Source organism: Phyllostomus hastatus, unplaced genomic scaffold (genome assembly GCF_019186645.2).
Source record: "Phyllostomus hastatus isolate PE091 unplaced genomic scaffold, TTU_PhHast_1.1 phas_contig_147, whole genome shotgun sequence".
Lineage (NCBI taxonomy): Eukaryota > Metazoa > Chordata > Mammalia > Chiroptera > Phyllostomidae > Phyllostomus > Phyllostomus hastatus.
Window position 1 is genome coordinate 7,374,894 of NW_025333603.1, and position 18,802 is coordinate 7,393,695.

An 18,802-nucleotide genomic window follows, 5' to 3' on the forward strand; every position below is an offset into this window, starting at 1 on the left:
ATTCTACTCTCTGTCTCTATGAATGTGAATACTTTAGGTAACTCATATAAGTGGAATCATACAGTATTTGTCCTTTTGTGATTGGCTTATTTCACTCAGCATAATGTCTCCAGTGTTCATCTGTGTTGTAGCATGTGTCAGAATTTCCTTTTGAAGGCTGAGTAATATTACATTATATGTGTATACACCACATTTTGTTTATCCATTTATCTGCTAATGGACACTTTTGCCCATGTTTTGGCTATTATGAATCATTAATGAAGTTACGAGCATGGTATACAAATATCTGTTCAAGTCCCTGCTTTCAGTTCTTTTGGGTATATATCTAGAAGTGGGATTACTGGATCATATGGTATTTTTACTTTTGATTTTTTGGAGGAACTGCCATACTGTTTTTCACAGCAGCTGCACCACCAAAATTTTGAATGCAGAGAATGACAGCATCCTATTTAATCAATTATTTGTAAATTTAACTCTAAGCAAGTGAGTTCAGAACTTGGAATAGTCTAATAAAAATCAGCCTTAAATGTAATAGTGTTAGTATAGTATGTTGCTGGTAAAGGAGTGAATAGACTAGTACACCTACAGTTTTGGCTGGCCAGAGCCAGGAGGGGGTGTAAAGGAATTTCCTGGGTTTAGAAAATAGGCAGGCATTGATGAATCATGAGATATTTTTTCTCTCTTAATGTCTTTTTATAACAAAGAGGTGCATTCAGGTGAAAGTTCCAAATTTATTCTTTTGTAATTGAGAATTCTTTAACTTTTTTTTTTTTAGATTAAGTGTAGAACAAAAATCATTTGATCAGACTGACTTTTGAGACTGCATTTTGTTTGTTTACAGATGCAAAAATGGTTATCCAAACAGAATTGCGGTTGCTATCAGATCATTTCAGTAGTTACCTCTTAACTTTGGGTCTAGATGAACTAAAAATGAGGCTCCCCTCTTTGAGTTAATGTCATGTTAATTTCCTTTTTTAAAAATTTATTTATTTTAAAGAGAGACACACACACAGATAGACATCAGTTTGTTGTTCCACTTATTTATGCACTCATTGGTCGATTCGTATATGTGCCCTGACTGGGCACATAGTTGTTTGACTGGGGATCAAACCTGCAACCTTGGTGTACTGGGACAATGCTAAAACCAGCTGAGCTACCAGGCCACAGCTGTCAGGCTAATTTCTTTTTCCTCTAAGATAACATTTTTATAACATGATTTATCTGGGAATAAAAAAGAGTGGTGTAGCCATTTAGATTAGTCTAAATGTTGGTTTCATATTTTTTTATTTGTGTTTCTTTTACTGATAATATGAAGACATAGATCGTAACACTACTTAAGTGAAGTAAAAAAAGAACAACTCTCATTAGTGGTATTTTCTTTCAGACTTTTTTGGGAATAAAACCTTATCTGCCTTGCTAGAAAGTATTCGTTTTGAACCTAGTTCAGTGGTCACAGATTAATACGTCCTTTATTTCTTTTCTAATTTGACATTGGTTTTTTATGTTACTTTCAGTTATGTTTCCTAGTCAACATAGTTGTGCTTTTGTTTTCTCCTTCTTGTCTTTCCAACTAGTAATACCTTGGCTGCCTAAATTGCTTTATACATTTTCATATATTGGATTATCACTGTGGGGTTTTTAGGTTTTCATGTACCTATCCACTCCTCTTTGAAACATGGATTCTTTCATGACACTACTGGTAACTCACTTGTAGGTAGTTTCTGCTTCTTCATAACGTTTTTTTCTTCTTAATGAAGCTGTAAATCTCTCTTCTTTCTTTTTTGGTTTGACACAAGGAGATACCTTTTACAGAGATCGGGTGCGTGTAGGGTGGTATGGCTATAGACAAGAGAGAACTTTTTACAAAAGAGGGTACCAGACTGTGCAAGTAGAAACAGTATCAATCCAAAAGGATAGGTATCTTTTGAGATGTTGGGGATTAGGGACTAAATTAAGTATTCATGAAACATCATATACATTTATGGGGAGGTTACTTTGTGTAGGAGATTTAGTGCAGTGGCCAAAAGTAGTCTTGTTACCATCCTTTCTTTATTCACTAACCTCTTCTCTTTATTTATTAGAGGGACAGATTATGTTGTTTTAGTTTTGGGTTGCTTGTCATTGGGAAGAAATAAGGTTTTGTCTTGTAGAATAAAGTTTAGTAGTTAGTGGTTAAGAACATGGACTTTGAAATCAGTTCACTTGGATTTAAATCACCAGTCGCTTCACACCTGTTTGCCTCAGTTTCCCTGAAACTGAAAAGGAGTATGAAAAATGAGTTAATCTGTGTAAAGCAGGGGTGTCAAACTCATTTTCACTGGAGGCCACATCAGCTTCCCAGTTGCCTTCAAAGAGCTTAAATAATTTTAGGACTGTGTAAATGTAACTAACTACTCCTTAACTATTAAGGAGTTGAAATTACATTCAGCCCTTTGAAGGCAACCCCAAGGCTGATGTGGCCCCCGGTGAAAGTGAGTTTGATACCCCTGGTGTAAAGTAATTAGAACAGGTGTCTGACGTAGAAAGTGTTCAGTACATTTTAGCTATTATTTTCATTTTTGACAATTTTAAGGTACGTGGTTGTTCTCTTCAGAGTACTTCAGAGATCATCTGTTTCCAGCTTTTCATTTTTCCTTTTGTGGAAGTTGAGACCTGGAAAAAGCAAGTGACTTGTCCAAGGTCATTGGTTTTAAAAAAAGATTTTGTCCATATATACATGAGTGTTCATTTTCTGGTTTAATTTTTCACATACCTTGGCATTTTAGAGGAAAACAGAACTACCAGGCAGAAATTTCTCTAAATGCTAAAACTTACTTATAAAATAAATTAACAGTGCCTAGCATATAGCAGACACACTATGAAGAAGGAAGGAAAGGAAAGGAGGGAGGGAGGGAGGGACAGACAGACAAACAGAGGGACAGATAGAGGAAGGAAGGGAGGGGCTGGCACTTTGTCTGGTCCTTCCTGTTCTACCATCCATTCCAGTCTAGTGACATGTTTCTAAGTTAAAAGGTTGTCAGAGTCTTCAGATTTCTTGAGTGTGGTTGGGTTGATGCCTGTTGTTTGCCCAACTGATTTTACAGACTCAGGAAATGATCACCTATTAACTGGTTGCCTGTTTTTGTACATAAAGTTTTATTGGGACACAGACACACCCATTCATTTACCTATTGTTTTTGACTACATTCTTGGTGCAGTGACAGAGGTGAGTAGTTGAGACAGAGACTTTGTGGCTCACAAGCTTAAAATATTTACTGTCTGGGGCTTTAAGATAAAGTTATCTCTCACCCACACCCCCGATGAAACCAGTACTTTTCTTTCTAGGTTTCAGTAACTACAAAGTACTAGAACATTTGCATGCTTCACAGAGAATTATATGTTTATATATAATACTGTAAACATTCTATGGTTACAACTCCTCAGGAGGTAGTTAGAATGTTGCACTTAGGCAAACTAGAGCCCTAGTTTTTTTTCTGGCTTTTTGCTTTGTTTTTTTTTGGTCTGTGATTCTTTGAGAAAGACATTTATCCTTTCCAGGTTTCAGATATTCATTCTATAAAATCAAGGTCTGTCCAGAGTTGTATCTACCCAAAAGCAGAAGACTGGACTAGATCAGGTATTGAAATAGAGTCTGGACAGTCACTTTGTAGCAGTGGGGTTGAGGGCATTTGTCTATAGTTTAGGTAATTGATCTAGATTAGGATTCAGCAAACTACATCCTGACGGCCAAACCACCACCAGTTTTTGTTAATAAAGTTTTATTGGAAGACAGTCATGCATATTAGAGTTTAGCAGTTGATTGCATGGCCTATAAAGGTTAAAATATTTTCCCTGCTCCTTATAGGAAAGCTTGCTAATCCCTGATTGAGATCAGTGGTTTTCAACTGTGGGTGATTCCTATTTCCCAGGGGCTGTTAGGCACTCTTTATAGAATTTTTGGTTGTTATAGCTGGGGTTTGCTACTGGCATGTAGTGGGTAGAGGCCAGGGATGCTGCTAAACACTCCATAATGCACAAAATATCCTCCCAAACTGAAGAATTATCCACCCTCAAATATCAGTAGTGCTGAAAAGGCTAGATCTAAATCAGTGGTTCTCAAATTGTGCCTTGCATAAGAAGAACCTGGACTTGTTAAACTACTGGTTGTTGGACCCCCACCCCAGAGTTTCTGTTTCAATGGATCTTGGGAGGAGCCTGCAAATTTGCATTTCTTCCAGGACTCAGGTCATGTTGGTACTTCTGATCCAAGGACTACACTTGAGAACAATTGATCTAGATGACTTTTAAAGTTACATCCATTCCTATGATCTTATGTACTATTGCATTTTTATGACTTAGAAAAATGAAATATTTCAGTATATAAGCAAGTATGCTCACAGTAGAATATGCTATTTCATGACTCCATGTCTTTGAAACCTCCCCCCTCTTTTTTATGTCCTTTGGAAACCTATTTAGCTTTCAAAAATCATCTCCTACCTTTTGCTTATAACATCTGCGTCCAGTAGGGCTAATCATTTCTTATGTTTCTCATGTAGTTTCTCTTCATTTGAGTCTTATGTCGGATTGTCATAAGTGATTGTCAGACTGTCAATCACTTCAGATGTTTCTTTCCCCCACTGTCAACTTTTTGCGTGAACAACTGCCTGGGCCTTAACCATCTGTTCCTGTAGTATCTAGTAAGAGGTATTTAGTGATTTTTTTTTTAAATTATTTTTATTTTATTTTTAACATTTTATTTATTTATTTTTAGACAGAGGGAAAGGGAGGGAGAAAGAGAAGGAGAGAAACATCACTGTGTGGTTGCCTGTAATGTGGCCCCCACTGGGGGCCTGGCCTGCAACCCAGGCATGTGCCCCGACTGGGAACTGAACTGGAAACCCTTTGGTTCACAGGCCAGCACTCAATCCACTGAGCCACATGTGCCAGGGCTAAAGATTTTATTTATTTTTAGAGAGAGGGAAGGGAGGGAGAAACATCGATATGTGAGAAAAACATTGACCAGTTGCCTCTTGCGCACCCCTAATTGGGAACCTGACCTGCAATCTAGGCATGTGCACTGACAGGGAATTGAACCAGCACCCCTTTGGTTCTTAGGCCGAACCTCAATCCACTGAACCACACCAGCCGGCGCCTCAGTGAATTTTTTTGAAAGAATATTATAGTATGGTACAAATACACACAGTAGAATTGTAAATTTTAATGTATTTTTAGACATCAATCTTTTGCTGACATATGATTTTGAATAATAAAATCTGTCATTGAGAATAAAAATTGGACTATTTTATTGAATTGAGGGTTATAACTTCAAAGTGACCCGTTTATAGAAGGAGTCTGGCAAAATTAACAGAATAATTGTACCTGCCTTTTTGTATTTATTTGTGTTTATAGAGGAATAATTAAGATAGAAAGAATGAGATGTTAAGTTGTAATAAAGAAAAGCAGAAAAGTTTGCAGGTTGTGTGCACCATTATTAATGGCTTTAGAAGTAGGTTTCAGTCGTTTTTTTGTTGTTTTCCCTGTCTGCAATTTACCCTGGTTCCTTGGATTCTTTAATGATTGAGCTGTAACACAAATGTTAGTGACAGGAAAGCTTTGTCTTTGTGCCCTTGAGGCTCACCACCCTCTCTTTCCCCCATGGAACCTAAAATTAAAATGCTCACTTGTGAGTCTATCCTCATTTTCCTTGTTTACTCCCCTCCCCCCAGCTGTCACCAAACTGTTGTCCATGTCCATGAGTCCTTTCTCCTCAATCTCTCCATCCCTAGCCTGCTCTCTCCTCACCAGCCGTGCATCTGTCATCCTGTTTTCCATCTATGAATTTGTCCTTGTGGACATGGACAACCATGTGGTGATTGCTGGAGGGAGGGGAGCGTAAGGGGACTTGTGTCTCCACTTCACTTTAACTACATACCAAAGGATACAACTAAAATTGACTTTGAGAAAAAGTTCAACCATGGAGGAGGAATACTAACATTAGCATTTATTTATTTATTTATTTATTTATTTATTTATTTATTTATCTATCTATCTATCCCAGGCACAAAACAGCTCTGGCCGTCAACATAGGCATCAAGCTAGGATGAGCTAAGGACTGTGCATCTACTTTGCCCCTGACTGATATAAGAGCAATACCACCAATCAGGTGTCTCTTTGCCCATTGCCAGCGGCTAGCAAGTAGCCTTTGATTGCTTTGTATGTGCCAGCTACTGTGCTAGGCTCTTAACATCTAAATTCTGCAGTGACCCTGTGTTGGGATCCAGTGATATAGTTTTCCCTGGTTTCTGTATGCCTTGTGAGCAGAAGCACTGATTGCTTTTGTTTCTGTTTGTTCAAGGATGTTTGTGTAGCCTTGGAGGATAGAGATAGTGTCTCCCTTTGGAGCAAAGGGCAGGCATGAGTAGTATCTTTTTTTTTTAGAGTTTAAAGTGAAAATGAGTTTATTAGTGAAGCAGTGGGACAGAAAGATGGCTACTCCATAGGCAGAGCATCCCATAGTATTCCTTTGAAAGGATTTGGGTTCTCTAGGCTCTGGGGTCCTCCTCTGTAATGCAGCCCACTGCACGTGCAGGTGTCAGTTGGCCTACTTTGTGTTGCCCTGTGGGAAATGGGACTGCGAAACTGCGTAAGAAAATGCTGATGTTCTGACTACAGATATTGCCATGAGTCATAAAGTTCATTTTCTCCAACCCAGGAGGCTAGGTCTTTGGCCAGCACCCATGAAATTGGCAGGCTAACTTGTTAGCTTGCAAGTATGGTAAAATCTCAGATCCTTCATTGCTCTTAATAGTTTTGGCAACAAGGATGGAATGTTGACAGACACATGACTTTTTGAAAGGAAGGGTGAGGGTCACATTGGCTGGTTAACAGAATTTGGGGAAAGTCTATGGGAATTGGTAGCAAAATGTTGACCAAATTGTTAAGTAGTTCTCTCTACTTTATTGCCTGTTAATGATGAGGATTAAGGAGGTGGTTGCAGACTGAGGACCAAGAAGTAGTTTGAAAGACAGTTGCCTGAACATTCCTCTGGTTGTTACTAACTCTCAAATATTCTCTCTGGTAGGGTTTCTCTGTCTCCCCCTTCCCCCCAATATATCTGTTAGAGACTGCACTCATTGTAACAATTAGAATTAGTAAATACTAAGATTTGTCTTGGCTAGGCAGAAGTTTTTGCCTCTGTTCAGACAACACTTACAGACTATTGTACACTTATGTGTGAAGGAAGGCAAATTTGCAGCCTCTATTGGAAGAAACCGAAACTGTTTTCATTAGAATTTTCACCTAGAATTTTCACTGCTTTGTCTGAAATAAGAGGATGGGGGTGCATAATGTCTTATGGCCCAACCTCTCCTTTAGAGGAAGCTTTATTTCCTAGTACTTCATTGTTTGAAGTAAAGCAACTGACTCTATAGGGTCCTCAGTTCATAGAGGTTTCCTGAAACCTGTGCCTGGTGTGTTAGTGGTTCAGCCAGACTGAAACTGATTGTGTCTCCTTGTCTTCTGGGCTTGTTCAGCCTCTGCACCACCTATACAGTCTGATAATGGATGTGGTTGCCCTGTTTCGTGGACGGAAAGAAGTCAAGGCTGTTCTTATAGTTCTGGCCATTACTCTCTTTCATGAAACTTGTATTTCTGCTGACCCTTGGTCTGTTGCCAATGGCCTAGCTATTTGGTCTGCCACTTGGAAACTGTAGAGTGGCAGATTAAAGACAGCTCTCTTTGAAGCTATGAACTGTGGAAACAAATTATAGTTGCTGGTCAGAATGCCTGGATCACTCATGTAGATGCCCATAGTAAGGGCCTGTTCTTTCCTGAACCTCACTGGAATCAAGCCTTTGATTGAGCCTAGACTGCCTAGAGCCATTATTCTTACCTGGATCTATCATTGTATCAGATGTGATGGCACATCAACTATCATCAACTGTGCAAAGAAATTTATTTTTCTGATGTAAACAGTACTACTGTATGCCAGACTTGTGACTTATGCCAGAAGTTGACCTGTTTGTCATATAATGAGAGAAGCCACCTTCCATGGGATTTGGTTCCTGCCTGCTTTTAGCAAATTGACTATGTTGAACCTCTCACCTCTCTCTTAGAGGTATCAGGGGTGCTTCACTGATGTTGACACTTTTTCTGTTTATGGTGTTGGTGTTCTGGCCTAGTTAGGTGACTGGACACACTGTTGTGGCCCTTGAAACTAATCTCTGTTATGCTTTCAGGTTTTCTGGACCATTTGCAGTCTGATGATGATGGTGAACTTTTTATTGTAAAAGCCACTCAATAATAAGCTGATAGTCAAGATATTTCAGGGACCTTCCATGTTTCTTACTGTCCACAGGCATCTGGTATGTGGATGAATGTTGAATGTTGGAACAGCTTCCTCCTTATTAAGTCAGTTTGGTCACTGAATGCAGCTGTCCCCAGAAAAGGGATCATATGATCTTGGTCACTTCCTGGGTAGTGATCAGGACAGAAGGGGTAGGAAGTTATATAGCCTTATTCTGACACTTCAGGATTCCATTCTGACCATTTCTGGGCATGATGTTTTTTTCTTAGCAGCAGCAACCCAAGGCTACTAGGTTGGTAAACCTTCCATGTGGCAGCTCTCCAAAAGGTGGCCTAGGGGATTCAAAGTTAATTCTGGTTCAACCATCTGGATTTTCTTGTTAGGTTGATACGGTCCTAGGTCATAATGATAATGATTACTTGGTTGAGTACACTGCTTGCTTAGTCCCTGCCCTGCCCCGCTGTGGTGGCCCTTGTGGGTCAGTAGGGACCATAAATAGGTTTCTGTAGGTTCTAAAAAATCCTCTTGACCCTCTTGTATCTGGCATTTCCATACAAAAGGCCTGAGTATGAGTGGGAGATGATGATTGGAAGAAAGATGGAGTTATAGCTATCAGAAGGGGACATATGATTTTGTGGTAGTAGAGGGGGGAGTAACAATCTCAACACCTGGGTGTGGGAATACTTTAGAGCCCAGAAAGTTTGGAGAAGGAAAAGATGTTGATATTCTTTGTCTTTCAGAACCACACTGAAGCTGAATTAGTATGTACCATCTAATCTGAGAGCCATTGTTGTTATTCCCATTTGAAAGATGAAAAAATGGATGTGTAAATAGGTTAAGTAATTACCTAATGACAGGTAGTCATTACAAGGCTGGGTTTGGCACTCGGGTCTGCTCTACTCCAAAGTCAAGTTTACAGTCTTATATATCCACGTTTCTCAAACAGGTATGCTAGGGAGTATTCACTCAAAACTACCTAGTAAATAGGCACATCTTTATAGCACCAATTTAAAAGACACTTAAAAAGAACTGTGTGGTTTTTAAAATTAAAACAACTATCATGAAGTCAATCTAAATTTTGCATGAATTTGAAATAGTAAATGAAATTTTAAGGAAATAGTAGGGATGTGGCTTACTTTTCTTTGGTTCATGCCTCCCCTCCTCCCATGGGGGTGAATATGATTCCTTTCCTCTATCATTATGACTACAGTAGTTGAAAAAAAAAAAGAGTAAGCACTATACTTTATAAGGTTGGCTTTTAAAAAACAAATAGAAGATGCATCCAGTTTTCTTTTTTTTATTGCTCCATCCTATTGTAGCTTTGTGAAACACACACAAAAGAAAAATAAAGTTCTCCTGGTGTTCTTGAATTTATAGAGGGCAATAGAGGGATCAAAAGCAGAAAAAAACTGGGATTCATTGACTTATGTGGCTGTATGTGTCAATGATTACTGTTGGGGTTATTTAGTACTTCTGCAAGAGATTATCTTGTCACTGGTATTTTTTTTTTTACTTCTTTTACATTTACCAGTATCAATAAAATATTTTGTTGTTATAAGTCTATATCATGCTAAGTAATTTTGTCTCGCTTTTCTGGGAGTACTGTCAGTTTTCAGTATATTACTAAGGTCCTAATAGTGAGACTTGAAGCAGAAGTAATGATGCTCTGGCAAAATAGTAGAATTGATTCCAGCTAAGGCAAGCTGGCCCAAAGTTTTGATATGGAGTTTGTTTTAAGCCACATTGTATTTTAGAGGGAAATATTACTTAGTGATTACTTTGGAATAACATAGTAAGAAATATTTTGCCAAGCTGACTGGATTTTTAATGAAATTAAATAGTCATGTTTTTTAAGCGTGATAATCTATTGATTTGTTTTTTATATTTTTATGTTTTAAAAGATTTTATTTTTAGAGAGAGAGTAAGGGAGGGAGAAAGAGAGGGAGAGAGACGTCAATGTGTGGTCACCTCTCATGAGCTCCCCACTGGGGACCTGGCCCTCAACCCAGGTGTGTGCCATGACTGGGAATTAAACCAAAGATCCTTTGCTTTGTAGTCAGGTGCTCAATCCACTGAACCACACCAGCCAGGGCAAACTTCTGATTTTTAAAATAGAGTCTTTATCTTTTAGAGATGTATACTGAGATATTTATAGATGAAGTGATATGATGTTTGGAATTTACTTCAGAACAGTCTGGGAGGGGTTTAGGGTTGGGGTTGATGGGGAGTGAAATAAGATTGGCTATAACTTGGTAATTGTTGAAGGGGATATCGTGTTCATGGCTGTTCATTATACTGTTATGTCCACTCGAGTATATGCTTAAAAACTTCCATAATAAGTAAAAAAGATGTTCTGCCAAAATGAAAGTGACTTAGTGAAATTTTAACCTTTAGCATAATATCTTCATGTTCTAATGGACTATAGGGTTAGAGGAGTGACAATGAGACTATTATAAGGAATTAATAATTGCAATCATAGTAATGTTACATAAGCATAGCATTTTATCAAAATGCTATGGTAAATCTTGGTAAAATTTACCAAAATGTTAGTAAATTTTTGTCAGTATTCTCACTGGAAAATTTAAAGTAGTTTACTAGTTAAATTTTAGTATTTGTAAAAAGTCTTAGCTGTAGTCTTAGAATAAAAGTTTCCTAAAATTAATCAATTTTCTAACCCAGATAATAAGTAGCATTTTTTTAAGATTTAACTTCATGTTCTAAATTTGAATAACTAAAGACAAGTGTTTTGTCAAAGAGGAGTTAATTTTTTTAAAAACCAATACTGAAACAAAATCAGAAACCTAAAATGGTATAAAAGATGTATTAGGCAGAGAGAGAGTCCAATTAGATGATGTGTCATTTTATGTATGTATTGTTATAATGTTTTTTTGCAGTGACTTTTTACTTTTTATTCTGCCTTTATTGTCCCAACAGAACAGCATGTCATGATGATGTTTATATATGACTTTATTTTAAGAACACAGAAATGCTGTGTAAGTTATTAATCTTTCCACTTAAACGTGTGTAGAGAATATGTAAAGTTAAAATGTGGATTATACCAAAATGAAATATGTTTTTTTATTAAGGTTAAAGATTTCATTAGATCATCAATACTACTTATAATTCAGGAATAACCTAATTTGTTAAGATCAAAATATTACTATGCTAAGAAATAGCCACATGTTCTCCTGGCATGTTTATTACAGGATTTTAATTTATTTTTTTCTGAAAAAAATTTTTTTTTAATTTTTAGAGAAATGTGTGATTGGTTCTTGTGCACCCCCGGCTGGATACATGGCCCGCAACCCAGGCACGTGTCTTGACCAGGAATCCAACCTGGAGCCCTTTGGTTCTTAAGCTGGTGTTCAATCCACCGAGCCACACCAGCCAGGGCAGGATTTTAATTTTGGGCCCTGCCCCTCCCTGCCCCTCCCCTCCCCTCCCCTCCCCTTTCTTTTGCCTGCCTCTCTCCCTCCCTTCCTTTCTTCCTTGATTTCATTTACTTAATTTTAGAGAGAGGAAGGGAGGGAGAAAGAGAAGGAGAGAAACATCAGTGTGTGATTGTCTCGAGCATCCCCTGCTGGGGTTTGGCCCACAACCCAGGCATGTGCTCTGACTGGGAATTGAACTGGCGACCTTTTGGTTCACAGGCTGGCACTCAGTTCACTGAGTCACACCAGCCAGGGAGACTTTAATTTCTTTACCTTAAAAAAAAAAATCTGTGCATATTGTGTGTGTGTGTGTGTGTGTGTGTGTGTGTCTGTGATTACATAAGAGCCTTGGCATTTCTAGAAGATGGGTCCTGAAGGTATCCTGACTTAGTATGGATACAAAGTCATCCTTTCATGAAAGGGCTGTGGTGACATACATAGTTGGCTCTAGAACTTAGTTCTAAGTGCAGTCTTCCTCAGTTTTTATGAGACCTTCATGAAGATAACTGCAAGGAACTCCCTGTTGGCCAGGGTATATCCAGATAGGATGCTCTGAGCTTGCTCAACAAGGCATTTACTCAGAAATACCTCTCTTTGGTTGGCATTGTGGTCAGATAAATGCAAAAAAAAAAAAGATGGGACCATCATGGTGTTTTGGTGGTATTAGTAATGATTCTTGATAAATTAACAGTGTCTTTAATTCTTACTGCTTGTATCTATAAGCATGTACTGAGAGTATACCAGACCTTCCTTTGTTCAACAGATAATTAAATGATTTCACATGTGTTGTCATGTGAAGATGTGAGGAATACAGAGAAATATGTATTCCTTCACAAAAATTTATTGAATACCTACTCTGTAACAGTCATTATACTAGATAATTGGGAGAGCACTACTTCATAAATCAGCTATTAAAGCTAATAAAAGTTTACATCTTTGTAACATTGATTTACTGTAGACCTATATAGAATTTCTTTTCTCACCACAGGAAGGCAACTATGATACCATTAACTCTTATCTAACCCTATTCCTCAAGTTCTTTTCACCACTTTTATCACTTGCTTGCTTTCCTCTGGATGTGTTTACTTTAATGGCACACTTCAAAGGAGAAGCTGGGGGGTAAATACAATATTCCAAAAGAGGTTTGGAGTAGGGTAGAAGGGCCTCTCTGCTAACTTTGTACATTCTATTACTATTAATGGGGTCACCTTACAATTTTGTTATATATTTAATGGCTAATAACTTAAAGTACTATGTAAATAGGTAAGGCTTGTGTCCCTCACCCTAAATTTAATCAGTTGAATTTTTCAAGCTAGTAAAGTACTTTAAAATTTTTGTTACCTTCCATATCTCTTCCTGTTCTTAGTTGTCTGTCTAGGAACTTGCCATACATTAGATTTTCTTTTTTTTTTTTCTCTGCAAACTACCTTACTTTTTAAAAATATATTTTATTGATTATGCTATTACAGTTGTCCCATTTTCCCCCTTCACTCCCCTCCACCCCCTCCCACCCACATTCCCTGCCTTTAGTTCATGTCCATGTGTCATAAGTTCTTTAGCTTCTACATTTCCCACATTATTCCTGCCCTCCCCCTGTCTATTTTCTACCTATTGTCCATGCTACTTATTCTTTGTACCTTTTCGCCCTCTCTCCTCCTCCCACTTCCCTGTTACTAACCCTCCATGTGATCTCCATTTCTGTGGTTCCGCTCCTGTTCTATTTGTTTGCTTAGTTTGTTTTTGTTTTAGGCATGGTTGTTACTGTGAGTTTGATGCCTTTTTTTACTGTTCATATTTTTTATCTTTTTCTTAGATAAGTCCCTCTAACATTTCATATAATCATGGCTTAGTGATGATGGACTCCTTTAACTTGGCCTTATCTAAGAAGCACTTTATCTCCCCTTCCATTCTAAATGAAAGCTTTGCTGGATAGAGCAATTTTGGGTGTAGGTCCTTGCCTTTCATGACTTGGAATACTTCTTTCCAGCCCCTTTTTGCCTGCAAGGTCTCTTTTGAGAAATCAGCTGACATCCTGATGGGAACTCCTTTGTAGGTAACTGTCTCCTTATCTCTTGCTGCTTCTAGAATTCTCCTTCATTTTTATCTTGGGTAATGTAATTATGATATGCCTTGGTGTGTTCCTCCCTGAGTCCAACCTCTTTGGGACTCTCTGAGCTTCCTGGACTTCCTGGAAGTCTGTTTCCTTTGCCAGATTGGGGAAGTTCTCCTTTATTATTTGTTCAAATAACTTTTCCACTTGTTGTTTTTCCTCTTCCCCTTCTGGTACCCTTATAATTCTGATGTTGGAACATTTAAAGATGTCCTGAAGGTCCCTAACCCTCTCCTCATTTTTTTTGAATTCTTATTTCTTCATTCTTTTCTGTTTGGTTGTTCCTTTCCTCCTTCTGGTCCCCTCTATTGATTTGAAACCCAATTTTCTTCCCATCACTATTGGTTCCCTGTGCATTTCCCTTCATTTCTCTTATTGTAGTCTGCATTTGTTCTTCTAATTTGTGACCAAATTCAACCAATTCTCTGAGCATCCTGATCACCAGTGCTTTGAACTGTGCACCTGATAGGTTGGCTATTTCTTGGTCACTTAAAAAAACTGTCTCTGGGGCTTTTAACTGTGTTTGAGCCATCTTTTTAATTTTATTTTTTTCCTTTGGTCTGGTTGCGCCTGTTACATATGAGGAGCGGAGCCTTAGGTGTTCACCAGGGCAGGGTATCTCATTTGCTGGGTTGTGACATTGTATGTGGGGGCAGGTCAGAGAGGGAGCAGTGGCACCCACTCTGCTCTCTCTAGGACTTCAGTCCCCTTTGTCGCTTCCCACAAGCAAATTGGGCCTTTCTGGTGCTGGCTCCTGGGCAGGTGAGTTTGTGTACTTTCTCGGACCCTGTGGGTCTCCCCAAGGAGCTCTCCTGTGAGGCTGAGAGAATCTCCCAGCTTCAACTTGCACAGGTGTTTTCAGTTAGTGCCTTTAGGCTTTTTTTCCCGGCACTGGGTCCCTGGGTTACTTGGTCTGGGTCGCTGCCTGTTTTCGCTTAGTTTGTCTGCGCGCGAATGTGTGGCTGTGGACAGCCAGCTGCCTTGCGTGCCTCACTGGGTCTGCTTGTTCCCTCCTGCGCCCAGGGTCTGCCACCTGTCCATTAGCTGCCCCTGCGCTTCTGGGGTCCGCCAACTGCCATCTGCGCCCTGCTCGCCTGCATCTGCCAGCTACTGCTTTTTCCTGCCTGGACCCCTCAACCCCTCTCCGTAGGCCTCTGACTCTGCCCCTCCTTACTGGTCTGGGTGTATGGTATTCAGACTTCCGTTCGGTTCATTTCTCTCTGTTCTGGTTGTTTTTTGTTTGTAAATTCTTGTTGTCTTTAGTTTTGGTTGCTCGAGGAGGCACTGTGCGACCACCTATGCCTCCATCTTGGTGGGAAGACATCAGATTTTCTTTACATTTTCTTTGGCTTCTGCATCTTCCTTTCTACTGGCTCCATCTTCTCAACCTATTTCCAATCGAAATTTTACCAAGCTTCTCTCAATTTAAAATATCCTTCATTGATTCCTATGTCCTACAATGAGTGCTTCCTTTTTCTTTTTCCTTTCCCCATATTTTTCCTAAGTGTTAATGTACCATCAGGATCTAGCCTAATTCCCTTTTCCTTTCTACCTTATCCCATTATCTCTTTGGATAATCATCTTTTCTTTGTTTTTAACTATCCACTATATATGTGCTATTGATTCCCAAAGCAGCTGCTTATCCCTAACTTCTCTTGAACCCTATATTCAATTGCTTATATAAGATGGAAGTCAAGTTCATTGGCATGGCTAACAAAGCTCATTGTATTTGGCCATATATATCCTATACTTTTCCTTATATGGCCTTGTGAAGCCTATACTCCCTTGTTCTATAGTGATAATTTTATGCTTGTAATTTTCTTGAACTTATATCATTTCATGTTTCTTTGCCTTTGCCAGTCCTTCCATTGTCTTCCTCTCAGTTTTCTATTTATCTCAAGACTCTGCATAGGCATTATCTCCTGTGAAGTTATCCATGACACTCCCTCCTTTGTACTATAATTTTAATATATACATATGTCATTGTACCTATCACATTACTTTGCAAATATTTGTTTACTTGTCTTATTAATTTGTGAGTTTCTTAGGAACTAGGTGTTTTATGTTTTAGTATTGTTAATGTCAACCACACTCCTGGCACATAGTGTGTTCTCATTGAATATTAAGCTGAACTGAACTAGATAGCTTTTTTTTTAAAGATTTTATTTATTTATTTTTAGAGAGGGAAGGGAGGGAGATAGAGAAAGAGAGAGAGAAACATCAATGTGTGGTTGCTGGGGGCCATCCCAGGCATGTACCCTGACTGGGAATCGAACCTGCGATACTTTGGTTCCCAGCCCGAGCTCAATCCACTGAGCTACACCAGCCAGGGCTTGAACTAGATAGCTTTGAGCTTGTTGAAATACAAAGAGGATATGATGGAGTTTTTGAATCCTTATTTTGTCATCAGGATATAAGCTAGATTAATACATGCCACATTGTATTTAATGTGTGGCCCAAGACAACTCTTCTTCTTCCAGTGTGGCACAGAGACACCAAAAAGTTGGACACCTCTGATACAGGGAACCAGCAGTGGAGGAGATGAAGCCAGGATTCAAATCAATGATTTGGAATATAAGGAAGAAATAAGCTCAACCAGAACAAGAAGAAAAAAAGAATTCAAAAAAACAAGGACAGTATAAGGTGCCTCTGGGACATCTCCAAATGTACCAACATTCGAATGATAGGGGTGCCAGAAGGAGAAGTGGAAGAGCAAGAAATTGAAAACTTATTTGAAAAAGTAATGAAAGAAAACTTCCTTAATTTGGTGAAGAAAATAGACATACAAATCTAGGAAGCACAGAGTCCTAAACAAGTTGGACCTACAGAGGACCGCACGAAGATACATCATAATTAAAATGCCAAAGGTTAAAGATAAAAAGAGAATCTTAAAAGCAGCAAGAGAAAAGCAGAGACTTACCTACAAAGGAGTTCCCATAAGACTGTCTGCTAATTTCTCAAAAGATACTTTACAGGCTAGAAGGGACTGGCAAGAAATATTTAAAATGATGAAAAGCAAGGACCTACAACCTAGATTACTCTACCCAGCAAAGCTATCATTTAGAATGGAAGGGCAGATAAAGTGCTTCGCTGACAAGGTAAAAACTAAAGGAGTTCATCATCACCAAGCCATGATTATATGAAATGTTAAAAGGAACTATATAAAAAAAAGATCAAAACTATGCACATTAAAATGGCAACAAATGCACAGCTGTCAACAACTGAATCTAAAAAACAAACTAAGCAAACTAGCAGGACAGGAAGAGAAATTATAGATACAGAGATCATTTGGAGGATTATCAACTGGAAGGAGGAAGAGGGAGAATGGGGGAAAAGGTACAGAGATTAAGTACAAATTGTCAGGTGCAAAATAGACAGGGCGTTGTTAAGAATGGTATAGGAAATGGAGAAGCCAAAGAACTTATATATGCAGAACCCATGGACATAAACTAAGGTCAGGGGATTATTGATTGAGGGAATGGTGGTACCAGGCTAAGGGGGGAAAATGGGGACAACTACAATAGCATAATCAATAAAATATATCTAAAGAAAAATGAAATGCTAATGGGAGTTCTTTAGGCTAAAGAGAAATGATGCCAGATGTAAATGTGGATCTTTGAAAGAAGTGAAGAGAACTTAAAATGGCATGCATTTGGGTAAATATAAAATATATCTCCTTTTATTTTTTAAAAATTGATTAACAAAAATAACAATACACAGTAGAGTTTATATTTTCTGTGGAAGTAAAACATGTGACAATAGTAGTGAAAAAAATACAAGTATGCTCTTGTAAGATTCTTACATTTTATGGGGGGTGGTAATAATACTAACTCAAGACATACATAAGTTATGGGTGGATGTCATAATTGTAGAACAATGAGTAACAAATAGAAGAACTGTACTTAAAAAATCAGTAAAGGAGGTAGAATGGAATGCTAAAAATTAGGTCAGCCTTAAAGAATGCAGATAAGGAAGAAAACTGAAGGACAACACTTGGGACGGATTATGCATACACACATACAAAAGATGGTAGACTTAAACTGACCCATATCAATAGTTATTAATATATTAAATATAAATAGACTAAATGGTAATCAAAAGAGTGGAGAGTGTCAGATTAGATAAAAAAGAAAACCTGATCTATATTGTTTAGAAGAGATACATTTGAAATATATCTGCTTGGAAATAAAAGGATGAGAAAAGAAAATAAAAGGATGAAAATATAAAGACTCAGCTTGGAAATAAAAGGATGAAAATGATAACAAAGCTGGTATGATTAATTAATACCAGACCAATTAGACTTTAAGATAAGGAGTATTACTAGAAATAAAGATGTTCTGAACAATGATTAAAATAAAATTAAAAAAAAAAAAAGATGTTCTGGCCCACTGTCTCTTTACTTTCTAAACCTGTATAAATCATGTGACCTTTGTTTTCTTATCTATAAAATAGCAGTTAATATTTGAGCTCTTATGCTAGGCACTTTATTTGCATTATTATCAATCCTTGTAATAACCTTGCAATATGATTGTTACTCCCATAGTATATGTGAGAATACTGAGGCCCAGAGAGGTCAGTAACTTGCATAATAGGTCACAGGGCTGGTAAGTGGCAAAGCTTGAATTTGGAACCAGTTCTGCTTTGTTTCAAACTTGATTTTCTTCACTGTACATTGTTTCCTGCCAACATATCTTCCTGAAAAAGAGTGTACCCTATGTCTTTGCTTCTTTCTAAACACACCTACCTAATTGGAAGAGCTATCCTGAGGTCCAACTAGATCCAATTAGGTCCAGTTAGTTTATTGTGCCCTTTTGGAATCCAGTCCTCTTTAAGTCTAGTAAGAGTGGCTATGTTCAGATGTTACAATAGGCTGATTGAAAATTTTCAGTGTTGACATTATGATTTTACTCTTCATCAGTACATCTTAAAGATAATTCTCTCCTGAAATACTTTAACTACAGCCCTAAATTCTCCTAA

At 38.1% G+C, this 18,802-nt stretch overlaps 1 protein-coding gene and 1 pseudogene across 1 annotated transcript in view; one reads left to right on the forward strand and one right to left on the reverse strand.

The window, feature by feature from the left end:
* FAF1 (Fas associated factor 1) overlaps nucleotides 1-18,802 on the forward strand; it is a 412,428-nt gene that overhangs the window by 3,769 nt on the left and 389,857 nt on the right. The gene's annotated exons all lie outside the window — the stretch shown is intronic.
* LOC123831743 lies at nucleotides 6,025-6,169 on the reverse strand (annotated as a pseudogene).